The sequence below is a fragment of the Lynx canadensis genome, chromosome B2 (genome assembly GCF_007474595.2).
Source record: "Lynx canadensis isolate LIC74 chromosome B2, mLynCan4.pri.v2, whole genome shotgun sequence".
NCBI classification, from domain to species: domain Eukaryota; kingdom Metazoa; phylum Chordata; class Mammalia; order Carnivora; family Felidae; genus Lynx; species Lynx canadensis.
The window spans coordinates 20,435,973-20,448,157 of record NC_044307.1 but is presented as its reverse complement, the minus strand read 5'-3'; the positions used below and the strand labels follow the sequence as shown (position 1 = coordinate 20,448,157).

Sequence of the window (12,185 nt, the reverse complement as noted above, 5' to 3'; positions counted from 1 at the left end):
TTAAATTGTGTTTAAAATTGTGTTTCCGTAGAAATAAAAATTTCTCTTTAAGGAGTTTTGGTCCAGGGGCGCCTGGGTGGCTCAGTCAGTTAAGCGTCCGACTTCGGCTCAGGTCATGAACTCGCAGTTTGTGAGTTCCAGCCCTGAGTCAGGCTCTGTGCTGACAGCTCAGAGCCTGGAGCCTGCTTCGGATTCTGTGTCTCCCTCTCTCTCTGCCCCTCCCCAACTCATGCTCTGTCTCTCTCACTCTGAAAAATGAATAAATGTTAAAAAAAAAAAAGTTTTAAAGGAGTTTTGACCCAAATCCGTTTTTTTCTGTATATGTCATTACCTTCTATTTTTCCCTCTTTAAAAACAAAACAAAACAAAACAAAACAAAAAACCCATGTAAAGAAAACCATAGTTTAAAACACTTTAACAATTGATTGCATCAAAGCAACAAAATCAGGTCTTCAGTCATCATACTTAGAAATAATGGGAGAATTGTGAACGTGTGTACCTTTTGACCAGCATTAAAAATGAGGTCTTGAGGGGTGTCTGGATGGTTCAGTTGAGCGTCTGGCCCTTGATTTCAGCTCAGGTCATGATCTCAGGGTCATGGGGTCGAGTCCCGCACTGGGCCCCATGCTGAGTGTGGAGTCTGCTTAAGACTCTCCCTCTCTCTCTCTCTCTCTCTTTCAGGGCGGGTGGCTCACCCAGTTAAGTGTCTGACTTTGGCTCATGTCATGTGATCTCATGGTTCATGAGTTCAAGACCCACACTGGGCTCTCTGCTGTCAGTGCTGAGCCCACTTTGGTTTCTCTGTCACTCTCTCTCTGCCCCTTCTCTCTGCTACTCTCTGTCTCAAAAATAAATAAACATTTAAAAAAAAACAGACTTTCTCCCTCTGCCCGTCCCCCCCATACATTCTCTCTCTCTCTAAAAAAAAAGAAAAGCTAGGTCTTGAATATCTAGTATTTAGTCAGTTGTGCCTTCTTGCTCAGTGTTTTACCAAACATAGAAGAATTTACAGCCTCACACATGCAGGTCAGACATAATATAAAATAAACCAAATGAATTTAATGATGGGCAAACCCCAGTGATGTAACTAGCTTTTCTGCTCCATTAAAAAAAATCTCTTTGCATTTTTCAAAACATAGTGGTCCTACTCCTGTTGTTCCAGCCAAGTCCCTATACACGTGGAGGTAGCCTCCCTTTTCTATCACAGGAAGAAGCCCAGGCCCTTAGGTGCATCGTGTTGCTACGTGCAGTCAGGCAGCGCGGGTCCGCACTGGTAACCGCTTACATCTGTGTCACTGAGGCTTGAGGAGTCTGGAATTTCTGAGTTACAGGGCTGCCTCTGCCAAAGACTTCCTGGCAAAGTGTTTTGTCTGCAAAACAGACACAATAATGAGGACCTCATATGGATTTTAAGAAATGCCCTACACCCTGGAAACTTCTTTTGGAAGCAGTGAAGGAAGAAATCCACTCTTTCCCTAGGGAAAAAAAAAATTCCACAGCGGCTTTAAACTTTGTCCCTCGTAGAACACATTAAGAGCTGTTTTTAAATGCGAAAAGGGACTAGTGACAGAGCCAAATCCAAACGGTCTGATCTCCGAGGTTCTTGAGTGGTCCTCCCTAGTTTTACCACTGTGATCCTGTCTAGTCAGGCCGGTAAACGTGCCTGAGTTTAGCTGGTGGAAGACAGAGACTCTGAGGTGCGAGGTCTCTGTTGTGTATGGGCTGAATTGTGTGTTCCCCAAATTCCTATGTTCAAGTCCTAACCCCCAGGACCTCAAAATGTGACTGTATTTAAGTTAATGAGAACTTTACTGAGGCAATTAGTTAAATGAGGTCATATGGGGTGGACCCTAATCTAATAGAATGGGTGTCCTTAAAAGAAGAGGTGATTAAGACCCAGACACGCACAGAGGAAAGACCACGTGAGGACCCAGCCATCTACAAGCCAAGGGGGGGGGGTGGGGAAAGCCTCAGAAGAAACTAATCCTGCTGACACCTTGATCTTGGATTTCTAGATTCCAGAACAGTCAGAAGATAAATTTCTGTTGTTTAAGCCACACAGTCTGTGGCGCTTTGTTACACAGCCCCAGCAAAGTGAAACACCATGCAAGTCTTCCCTTCCCTTGATGAGAATGAGCCTCAGCATATCCTTCCATTTTGGATAGAGATGCATCCTGGGAACAGGTGACAGCTGACCAGACAGATTCTGATTGTCCATACACAGCTCTTTGAAGGAGGCGCCCCTTGTCTGACATTATGGTGGCCTTCCTTTTCTTATTCTTCTCTCTGCACATTTTAACACAGCAAAAGACTAGACAAAGAGCAGGAGACCGAGCAAAGTTTCTAGGAGAGCTCCAGCCACAGAGCTAGCCCTCTGGGAAGCATGACACCATGCAGCCTCGCACACCTCACACCCCACCCCATTTGTGACTGGGCAGGTATGTCCCCAGCTTCTTGGAAAGCATGGGTGACATCATGGGGGTAACCATGAAGTACGCATTTCTGTGAGTTTGATGGCTTTTGCCAGTTGTGGAATCAAGGAGGCAAGCATTCCTTTGGTTGATCTTTTGATCCACGTTTAGTTTTGTCTATCAACATCACATCTTGTCAGCTGAAGCTGATTCCCAACATCAGGAACTTTCTTTTGTTTTGCCCTGCCAGGTGACGATATCTGATTCTGGTACATTTGTTCTATTTGTTTGTTGATGCTTCTCCAGATTTGGGACCCGAAGTTGGAGCAGGTCCTCAGCCTTTCTGATCTCAAGAGCAGTATGGTCAGTGTTGTGTTCAGAAGATGATACAATCACTTGATCACCCTTTGATATCATCACCTGGTGATAACTTGGTTATATAAGCGGCCCCCCATCCTGTGGTCTACGCATGACTTGGCATGGCAGGAAGGAGTTTTCTCCCTGGGCTACCCAGGAGCAGTGGAACGCCACCTCCATGCACCAGGTAGGACCACGAGAGGAGCCCAGCAGCCAGGCCCAGCCACCGTACCCAGCCCTGATCTCTCACAGCCTTCTGACCTCCTGAATCCTGCTCCTGACTCACTCACAGCGGCCACACCTCTTATGTTACATTTTTTCATATTACTTTTAAAAGGCAAACTCATTAATATGTGCCTTGAGGATTTACAAAGCTCACGGTAAAATATGTTTTGTTTTCACAGCTGCACTCACACACTTAGATGAGGCCATTTCGAGGGAGATAGTATGATGTAATGTGGGTGACAGCACAATTGTCATCCTGCTAGAGGGGACAGTATTGTGATCTCAATGGAAAAGAAAAGTGAGGCTTTCATCTGTAAGCTCAGATCCCATTTACCGCAATAATCTCAACCTTTGAGCGGGGCTGGGAGTGGAAATTACTACAAGCTGTTGAATACAGATGACATCATCCTGCCACCCACAAATCTTACGAGTTTGACAGCCCAGAAGAAGGCATACGGCTAGAAGGAATACAACTCCAACTAAGTCAACAAGTTTTGTGTGTTTCAAAGGTTTTCATAGACGTTCTCTTCTCCATTTTCTGTTTTGGTTTGGCACCCGCCACGACAGTAAAATGATGACCATGACAACAGCCATTAGCGTCCCCAGAGCCACGACCAACAGCTCCCTCTGAGTGGAATTATGGGAGTGTCGAGTCCTTTTCCATAGAACTCTGCAACATGGGGCTCCGAGACGATGAGGTTTTGGTGGGTGTAGGTTCTGTCCTGCTGTTAGTCCTGGGACAGTTTTCTCGGCTGTAACGCTAGTCTGGGCTTTCCAGTTAGGCTGCCAGAGCCGGTATCTGCCACGTGTACACAGAAGTTGTCACAGGTCCCGAAGACGGCGCTTCCCACTTGCCGATTCTGCAGCTGCTCTCCTGTGTTGGGTGGAATGCTGGACACGTAGGTACCTACGCTCACATTCTCTTCCACTAAAGGACACCACGCCTTCTTTACATCACCTGGGATTGCTTCCACCTACAGAATTCCTGGCACGGTCCTTCTGGATATGGTATATCCACGTTATGGAACTATGTAGGCTGCTAATCATAAAAATGGAAATCAAGAGGGGCACCTGGGTGGCTCGGCCGGTTGAGTGGCCGACTCTTGATTTCAGCTCAGGCCATGATGTTTCGTGAGTTCAGGCCCCCACATCGGGATCTGTGCTGACCCTGAGGAGCCTGCTTGGGATTTTCCCTCCCTCTGCTCCTCCTTGCCCCCCAGCTCGTGCTTTCTCTCTCTCCAAATAAATAAATAAACTTAAAAAAAATGGAAACAAAGAAAAGGAAGCAATTTCAAAGGAACAAATGGCACCAAAGTCATAAGACACCCTTGCCACAAATGAGGCTTTGGGGGAAAAATCCCTAAGTCTCCCATTTGCTCACTCTCAGAGCTTGGTCTGCCATGTTTAGGATTTAGTGGAAAAACTGGTTTTCATCATGTTTTAATCGTCAGTTTCTTTCTTCACCATCTACTATCATTTCGGTGGCTTTACAACCCATGTGTTTTGATATCAATGTAATGCTTTAGCAGTTACCTTTTCAGGGACAACTGTAATTCCTGAAACCTGGGTGAGAGGGCCCCTTTGCAACAGCGACACCTCTGGTTGGGAAGACTCTTGACTCTTGCTCACCATAATTTTGAATGACTGGGTCAGCATGCTTACACATGCTTACACAGCTTCCCAGTGCTTACACTTTCAGCGGGTCTCATAACCCTGGAAAGCGTTTTGGGAATATTGATTCCACCGGGCCTCTTAGATCTTGCAGAAAGAAAGCCAACAACACAAATGGTTACTCCTAAAGAAAAAAGGAATTAAGTTATCAAAGTGTTAACCGGTCTTCTCTCTCACTGTCCCCCAGTCTAGACCCTTCCACCACCCCCAGGAGTTCTGGGCTCTCACCCATCTTTCCCTTCTGATTATAGTCCTCTTACAACATTGATTCCAATGCAATTTATATTAAATTTAAGTGGAAGTGCATTCCCCAGTATAATGCAAATTCCTTGCATTATACGACAATCACCTGTTAATCTTGATTTTCCCCTCAAAGTACCAACTCAGTAAATGTTTGTTGTACTGAATTATGCTCTCAGGAAAGTTACCAGACCTGAAGCCCCTGGATTTATCCTGACTAAATCTCCAGAAAGAGAGCTACTAGAGTATTTGCTTTATTCATGAATTTAATACACATATTCAGGTACACCGTTCCTTATATGAAAATTTCAGGGTGAGAATATACCAGATATTTTTGCATTTTCACAAGTGAAAACAGCTCATGTATTATATGTGATGTAGCATGTTCTCAGTATGCACATTTACCAAAAATATAAGAAAAAGGGATGCCTGGGTGGCTCAGTCAGATAAGTGTCTGACTTTTTATTTTGGCTCATGTCATAATCCCATGGTTTGTGAGATTGAGCCTCACATCAAGGCTCTGCACTGCCAGCATGAAGCCTGCTTGGGATTCTCTCTTCCTCTCTTCTTGCTCCTCCCCCATGAACGTGCACATGCCTCCCCCCCAATAAATAAACATAAAAGAAGAAAATGAATAAGGACTAACCTTAGTTAAGGTTATGTTTTTATCATCTAATAAGTTTGCTGAAAACTTCTGTTAAAACTCTGTTTTTAAAGGTTTTGGGATTTCAGAATGATGGAGGACCACGGACCTATCTTCAAAGAGAAAAACAAATGAATTACTTCTTTTACATTAAATTTCTAAAGCAGATAATATATTTCTTTTATAAAATGCCATAGTCCTATTTCTGTACTCCCTCAGATTTTAAAATTTTACAAGTAATCTACTAATACATGTTCACTACGTAAAATGCCAATAATAGAGATAAAGCTAAAGCCGGAAGTGACTCACCTTCCCATCTGGTTTTCCTTTCACAGACTCCCTGGCCTTCGGGGAGCTCCTCAGGCACACACCAAAGCATACTACAAGACCTCATCTTTATAGAGTCCCGTTGCAAGGTGCCCTCATTTCCATCTTTTCCCTTGACTCTTCCTTGTCAAATCTTCAGTGATACATAAGAACACTTATTGTCCCCATGTGGAGAGATGAGAAAAGTCAGAGTGAAAGACATTCAGATATTTGCTGTATGTGATAGAGAGCCAAGAAGTGGAAGCGATGGTGCTAGAACCCAAACTCCTCACTTGTCAGGTGCTTTGTGTCTCCTGCCATCACAGCACAGATTCCACTCTCCTGTGGATTCCTGATACCATGTCTAGGGCCAGGGTCATTGTGCAGAGACATGCTTTCATCTAAAAGAGGGGTCTCCTTGGATCAAGGTAGGCCGTCTCCCAGGTTGCTAAGAACCCCATTCCCATTCCCCCAAATTCTGGACCAGGTTACCCTGGGAGCTTCACATAGTCATGGAAGTTCTCAAGCACTTCACTGATGGAAATTTGCCAGATTTCAATAATACCGTATCCTATACCTATAGCAGCTCCTTCATTTGTTTTTAAAATTACTGCTATATTCTTACAAATGTGGGCAATTCACCAGTTTTGGTCTTCTAAAATCACCATTTTCATAATCATATTTGTGTCAGGACTTCCTTTTTTTTTCTGTTTGTCTTTAAATTGAACTCTAAGAAGAAGGAATAGGCATTCTTATCCTTCGCCTATGAATGGCTTCTATAGCTTAGTTGGTGCCTTCCCATCCCAGAAACACATCTGTCTCAGCAATACAGAAAGCCTTTTCCATTCAAGGCAGAAGTCTTCTAGATGTATTCTGAAGCATAAAAATCTCCAAACATAATGTCCTCAAGGTAAGTAGAGAAAGTTCTCAGGAACAAAGCGTCATCATGAGAGATGAGAGTTTATTTTACTAATCTGGCATCAAACGCAGTCTATTAAAAAGAGATTAGTGCTTATTAACAAGATCTGGTATTAGTGACTGCTCTGAACAGGACACTATTTGGCAAGAATGTCTAAGGACCTTGTCCTATCTACACAAAAACAATGGAAGAGCACTGTCAGCCACATTGTGCTTAGGGGATTGTTTCTCACTTTAATCATTATATTTTAGAATAAATAAAATGATGTAGAATATTTGAATTAGCTATTTGCTATAATCAAGAGTAATCCCTTGCAACTCCCCCCTTTTTTTGTTTCCAGAATGTTTCATCACTTTCCTATACAAGAGGGGTGCATTTTTAAAAATGTTTTGTTCCTCATTGAAATAGGTTAGCTTTTCTTGGTGAAAAGGAGACAGGAAGGGACAGTAGTTTCTTCGTTAGTAATTTTAGAATAAGGCCTACTATTTATATAATTCATTGTGTTTTAGAAAAAAATTGTCCTAATTCCTTTATTCAATCAAACTTTTGTAGAACTGAAAAGGCAGATTAAATTGTTATTTAAAAAAGGGGTACCTGGGTCGCTCAGTCGGTTGAGTGTCCGACTTGGGTTCAGGTCATGATCTCACGGTTGGTGAGTTTGAGCCCCGAGTCAGTCTCTTTGCTGTCAGCGCAGGCCCACTTCTGATCCTCTGTCCCCCTTCCTTCCACCCCTCCCCCCTGCTCACACTCTCTCTCTCAAATATAAACATTAAAAAAAATTGTTACAAAAAACCCAAAAACAAACAAACAAAAACCTCCCCAAATGTCATTAATTCTTTGCTTAAATGTCTGCAAAATTGAAAATTGGCTAGGTGGGATGAGTTTTATTTTCTCACACCTCTAATTGTTCTTCATGCTAATCAGTGCTGACAAGGATTTCAATGGCAGATGGCAGGAAGAAGGAGGAATGAAGAAGTAAAGAAAAGCCTGACTCAGTAGCAGCAGTGGTGGCTTGAACGGAACCAGATTGGGAAATCCTCAGTAGCATCAATACAGTTTGGTGACTGGGAGGGAGGGGGTTGAGAGAGGGGGAGAAGGTAAGCAGAATCTGAAGTTTCTAGATTGGAAGCCACTCTGAGAGAATAACTTGGCTGTACTCCGGGAGATGAGAAAGAGAAGAAAAAGAAGGGACAAGAAAGAAGGAAAGTGGTGAGGCCTGACCTATGGTGCTGAGAGAGGGAGAGAGGGCTCGCTGACTTGGGGGAGCCACCAGTAGAGCAGTGCCCCTTCATCCATATTTTCTTTTTCTGTCCTGAAGCAGATGATCCTCAGATCATTCCAATATGTCGGCGGTCAGTAGTAGCCTGACACTACGTCACAAAGTCGACATTAATTTCCTCACTTCCCCTCCTCATGTAGGCATTTTATCACCTCATATCATCACAAGAAGGGTGAGTATGGCACAGTAAGATATTTTGAGGGAGAGAGAGAGACCACATTCACATAACGTTCATTACGCTATATTGTTGTAATTGTTCTATTCTATTACTATCACTGTTAATCTCTTACCTAATTGATACATTAAACTCGATCATAGGTATGTATGTACAAGAAAAAAAACATAGTAGGTATAGGGTTCGATAATATCTGCAGTTTCAGGCACTAGCTGGGGTCTTAGAACAGACCCCCTGAGGGTCGGAGGGGACCACTGTTCTGCACAAGCAGAGAGCACAGTGAACCAGTCTTGCCCAGTCAGCTCTGAGTTCACCCATCCAACCTCCTCACTAGCTCTCAGTGTGCTTGCTCTTCCATTGATCCCCCTGGCCCACGACCTCAGCTGGGCCTTTCCACCTCTGTGGCCTTCTATTGCTGGTCGCATGCCTCCCCTAACCAATGTCCCACCATTTAGTCTTGCCCAGTGCCAATCCTTTAAATTCCAGTGCAAACTGTATTGCATCACAGCCTTGGTGAAAACTGATGAAGGCTTCCCACTACACCAGGATCAATTCCAAATCCCTGATCTCTAGCCTCTGCCTCGTTCATTTCTTACCATTCCTAGCCTCCCACCCTCCAAGACCCTGAAGGCTCTCATCCCCTGAGAGTGGACATGCTCTCAGTTTCCTGTCCATTTCTTTGCCCAGGCTGCATGCCGGGTCTACAAGTTCCCTTTCTGTAAGGCCAGCTCGTTGGGTAAGACTCAGGTGTTGTTGACTCCCTCCAGAAACACTCCCTGATTCTCTGACCCCCTAGTCAAGCAGACATATCTCTGTTCTCTAATTCCACCTCTTCACCCCTTTTGGGGAGTGTCCCCCAGGGTTATCTGTGGATTGTCTATCTCCTTCCCTAAACTAGAAACTCAAGTGATGTCAGAGGTTGTTTTTCTTCCATTTTGTTTCCCCCAAGGCCTAACCCCATTCTGGCACCCTCCCTCAATAAAGATCTGTGAATTAATGACAAAGATGGCATTTCTCCCATTTGAAAGGAGAAAAGGGCTTTTGCTTGAGGGTGGAAAAACTGCCTCTAGTTTACTGCTTTTCCTTTTCCTTGCGAAGAACAGTAGGCGGGATGTCCACCCATCTCTCACGCGGTATCGCATGGGAAGACGAGCAGCTTCTATGTGAATGTGCTGCAAGCAAGACATGTGTGTACTCAGGGGAGAGATGTGTGTGTACAAGACGTGTATTCCAGGAAGCCAGTTACCCTGACTCCATTATAAGTTCCATCTTCCTTCAATTACCCAAACATTTCCTGGAAGTCCTAGTTTAACAGAGTCAAACACCAGCATCTCTTAAGGAGAGAACCTATAAGGAAAATCCTTACATAAGGCACAACTGTCACAAAGAGGTAGTTTCTGACACCACTGGGTATATCAAAGGCATGGAATTTCTCAGAGTCCAGCCACTCAGTGGGAATTTGCAGGAAAATGAAGGCGCTGAAGGAAAGACAGACAACACGTGCATGGGCACACAGGCGTGCATGCACCGGCAGCCAAACTAATAAGAGGGCGTCGTCAACAATTTGGGAAGCCTATATTAAGCATTTCCATGTATCTCGAAGACTGTTAGTAAAGACGACTTTAAAAATAGAAGCATCCGGGGCGCCTGGGTGGCGCAGTCGGTTAAGCGTCCGACTTCAGCCAGGTCACGATCTCGCGGTCGTGGGTTCGAGCCCCGCGTCGGGCTCTGGGCTGATGGCTCAGAGCCTGGAGCCTGTTTCCGATTCTGTGTCTCCCTCTCTCTCTGCCCCTCCCCCGTTCATGCTCTGTCTCTCTCTGTCCCAAAAATAAATAAACGTTGAAAAAAAAAAAAAATTTAAAAAAAAAAAAAAAAAAAAATAGAAGCATCCTTAAATAACTCAAGTGGCTCTCAGTGCCATTTGAAAGTTGGATGCTTAATTGCCCTTGAAAAGGGCACAGAGAAGACTTTTCACAGTTACTATCATCTCTAACCAAAAATTCTTTGTAAGGACTTGGCATATATTAAGTGTTGGATGCATGACTTACAAACACTCTTGTGGAATATAGAAGAATCATGTTTTCTTTAAAAAGTATTATTTCCAATGTTAAGAAGAATTATACATACACACACATATGCCATAAACAACAGCAGTAATAAATTTAAAAGTACTGAATACAGTCAAAGATATTGCTAAATACTAAATGTAATCACTTAATCTACATTATAAGTTGATAGGTTTCACAGCAGCTGAGTCATACCTCACTTTATGGAATAGAGCTCTTTTGTGAAAGTAAATTTATGTCTGTTTTATCATCATTAGCTTTCCTTATAGATTTAAAGGTGTATTCCAACACGTGATACATTTGAGCAATAAAAATCATAGTGGGGGAGTAAGCACTTTTTTAAGAGTCATGCTGTTGATGGAAAAACCTGTTTAAAAAGCAACATCAATATTTATAATTCGATGTATAATATTGAGACTTAAAATATGATTCTAGGAATTATATTCCCTTGGGCCTAGCTAAATCTACAGAAACCAGGAAAGTGTCCTACTTTAAACTAAATCCATGATTTTATTTCCACCTCAAGGCAAAAAGTTCATTTCTTAAAACCACAAACTTATCAAAGGGCATTTATAGAAGGTACCATGGATGGTACAAGAAGCTTTTTTTAGCCTTAAAAAATGCTATTACCTTAAAAGCTATTCCAGAGTGACTTTAAGTGCTTCTCTGTAATTTGTAGCTAGAGTATGAACTCAGCCCATTATAAATGACTTGTAAGTAATATAATGAGGGATACAATAGAACTCACAACTAGCGCCCACAGCAGACCAAGGTAAATATGCGACTACTTCCCCACCTTCTAAGCTAACATAGGAAGTATGATTAATTTCAAAGTACTGATAAGGCCCCCAGTGTGCAGGTGATATTTAACTACCTTTTACAGTTGGATTCTGCACAGAAGAAAGAACTATTACCAGCTAATTACCAGTTAATTCCTTTTCTGTAGAATCCATATATAGGTCTTACTCAGGTGTGGCTGGAGTTGAGGAGACTCAAACAATGAGTTAGGGTTTTGTTTTTAATTTATGCACTTAGTATTTTTGTGAGAAAATATTTTTTAAGTCTCCAATTACATTACACCATTTTCTCTAAGGGAAAAAACAAAGTCACAGATATAGTACCAAATGATTCCAGAAAGAAAGTCTTAGAATAAAATCCAAACCAATGAGGGAACAGGAAATATTATGAGTCAAGGAGAGGTTTGAGGTCAAATTTGCCTTGACCACTATTGTTGTTGTTGTTGTTATTGTTGTTGTTGTTATTATTTTGTCCCCCTAGAGGAATCTTTACAGTTCTCCAATATTTAGCCAAAACTGGCATTTTCATTGGTCTTAAATAATAAACAGAATCTCCTTTTGTGTTAGTGGTATATTAAGAGTTGACTCCTGAATATCCTCACTATTTGACATGCACATTACATATGATCTTTGTATTCATTTTATCAATAGTTGCAGGACACTTGCAAGGACATATGGAAGATTTAAGCAATCTCCTTGGTGCCAATATTGAAAGCATCCAGAACTTTCTGGAAACTTTTCCAGGGCTGATGGTGAATGCTGTATGTCTCAAGATGCCCAAGCCCAGAAGGGTGTAAGATCTTCAGATGTGACCTCCAAGTTCAAGTATCCCCACATTGCTGGACTAGAATTATTCCTGCTTCTAATCTTTCTTGGTAATTCCTCAGTCATATGTCTTAGAACCTGAATGTTACAGAGATAGAAGTGGGCTACAGGGTAAAGAAGTTGTAGGGTATGTTTTAACCTATAAAAACCTTCATTTAGCATTTAAACTTATACAAATTTATTTGAGTTCATTTCTTTGAGCTGAAGGACACGCATCACCTCCCCCAGTGCTATAAGTAGGTACCATGAGCCCAATAAAGTGTCCCAAGGT

At 42.6% G+C, this 12,185-nt stretch overlaps 1 long non-coding RNA gene across 1 annotated transcript; it reads right to left on the bottom strand.

The window, feature by feature from the left end:
* Positions 1 to 891: 891 nt before the first annotated feature.
* On the bottom strand, positions 892 to 7,138 carry LOC115513610. The gene is made up of 4 exons (XR_003968759.1): positions 5,857 to 7,138; positions 5,551 to 5,660; positions 4,527 to 4,788; positions 892 to 1,370 (listed from the first exon to the last, which is right to left on the bottom strand). It is a non-coding gene; the product is annotated as an uncharacterized LOC115513610 (long non-coding RNA).
* Between the last annotated feature and the right edge of the window lie 5,047 nt (positions 7,139 to 12,185).